Raw genomic sequence first — 2,500 nt, 5'->3', positions numbered from 1 at the left:
AGTGTGTGTAGCGTTTGTGTATCGGTATGTTTGTCTACATTTACTTACATATGTGTACTTACACCAACGTTTCTTCCATTTAATTCTGTGTATGTATATTGACCATTGTATTGTAATATCAGTACTAATATTATGCTTGTTTTTATCCTTAATGTCCTGACTAATTTTTGTTATTTGTTACCATTATTATTTATAACATCATCCTCATTATTATGTTGTCATATTTGTCTATGTCATAGGTGACAAAATAAGCAATGGTAATGTTATCATTTGTAACAGAGGCAGCAAAAGCTGTACTATCATTATAATCATCATTATCATTGTTGTTTTGCTATCATCGCTGTTATTGTTATTGATGTTATCAGTATCAGTATTACCTGTGTTACCTTTATCGTTGTTATCTACATTAGCGTATCGTCATTAGCTTAATTAAAGGTCATCATTATTACCACTTTTCCATTTTATAACAATTGTAATTCACCCACACACGAACCACACACACACACACACTGGTGTAAAACTAAGTGCACAGCAACACAAGTCGAGTGGTATGAATGAGAATGAATTACCCAATGGTTTTGAAATTCTATCGTTCTTCCCAGAATGTCTTTTTAAACATTTTGTGACACATCCATTGAAGAAAAATCTCGTTTTCTTCTTCTACTTTCGTTTTTTTTTTCTTCTCGCTTTCGTTCATCTTTTCTCTTTATCTCTTTTCGCCCCCTATCTTGATGTCTTGATGTTTGCAAAAGTTATTATCATTAGCATAAATCGATGTATTTAAGGTGTTTCTTACGTGAAATACTGTAAATGTATATATACACACACACACACACATATATGTATATGTATATATATATATATATATATATATATATATATATATATGTGTGTGTGTGTGTGTGTGTGTGTGTGTGTGTGTGTGTGTGTGTGTGTGTGTGTGTGTGTATGTATGTATAATATATATATATATATATATATATATATATATATATATGTATGTATGTATGTATTCTGTGCATTTTTATGTCATGTACATTATGCATGTATTCTATTCGACGCATTATTTCAGGAGTAAATCAATGAACAAATAACTTTTAATTAGCATTACTTCATAAATTACTTACCAACTGTAAGAGGTACATATGAATTAATACCGATGCACAAGAAAATATCTGCAACAGAAGAAAAACAAACTGAAGTCGAAAAAGAAAAACGACAGCCTGGCTAGCAACCGCCACACACATTCAGTTTTGTCAGTCGGACGAAACTCCAGTTAACTCCAGTCGTTAACAGTTAACACAAGTCGTTAAGTCTCCAGTTAACACAAGTCGTTAAGTCTCCAGTTCACATAATTCGTTAACAGCTAACATAAGTCGTTAAGTCTTCAGTTCACACAAGTCGTTAACCGTTACTACAAGTAGTTAAGTCTCCAGTTAACATAAGTCGTGAGTAGTTAGGTCGTTAAGTCTTCAGTTAACATAAGTCGTTACCCGAATCACCCAAAGTCGATATGAACTGAAAGCGCAAGGGAAAGAAACTGTGATCGAAAAAAAAGTGAAGAAAAGCTACCCCTTCGAAGGATGTCACGTGGAATTGACTTAACTCAAAATGATGATCACGTTACTCATTCTGGATTATTCATTAGAAGCTTCTTGCACGAGAAAATCAACATCAGAACTGACAAACTGACTGGTACACTGAGATTTCTTACAACTGGGCAGCTTTACAGAGATCTGAAATTCACAACGGTCATTTATATCCGAAGACATGTCACGCTACAAAAGGTGTACTCGAAAAGTAAGAAATTTGTACAGCAAGGGTACCATAAATATCTTCCTAAAAATGTTTTCCTGTAATAAGTTCACAGTCTTGCAAGACTCACTATCACTCTCTGTCTCGACATCCGTCTTTTCTAAGAATCAAAATCCAGTTCAATGAATATTGGTCTGGTGACGTCACTGCTTTCTAAGACGCTGCCTGGTTGCTTGAATGCACTACCAAGCAGAGGATGGTTCGCGGAAAAGCAATCAAAGACCTTGGCTTGGTACGGATGTTTTCACAGTCGATTCATCAACAAGGCCAGTCATAGGTTAGTCTCTTCTGGGAATACTATGTGCATGTACCATATTGATGCTTCCTTTCTTAGTTGGAAAAATAAATTATTAAAAATTACTTTACTGTAGTGCAGTATTTGTTCAAGTACGGTTCTCTTAAAAATGGTTTGCGAATAAAAGAAAAAAAATCTTGATAAGGAAATTAAAACTTTTTCCTAGTTTTCATTTTCTAAAGGACATTGTAAATTGAATTTATTTTTGTTATATTTTCTCTCAACCGCTTCCATATCTCTACTTCTCTCTGTCTCTGCATATTTTCATATAACCTTTCAATTCTCTCTCCCCTCTCCCCTCCCTTTCTTTCTTACTCTCTCTCTCTCTCTCTCGGGAGACAGTTGATACCATCACAGATCATGGTCGTTTTTATGTCTTTGAGAAATTAA

The sequence above is a fragment of the Penaeus monodon genome, chromosome 42 (assembly GCF_015228065.2).
Source record: "Penaeus monodon isolate SGIC_2016 chromosome 42, NSTDA_Pmon_1, whole genome shotgun sequence".
In the NCBI taxonomy this organism is placed as follows: Eukaryota; Metazoa; Arthropoda; class Malacostraca; order Decapoda; family Penaeidae; genus Penaeus; species Penaeus monodon.
This window is presented reverse-complemented; position numbering follows the sequence as displayed.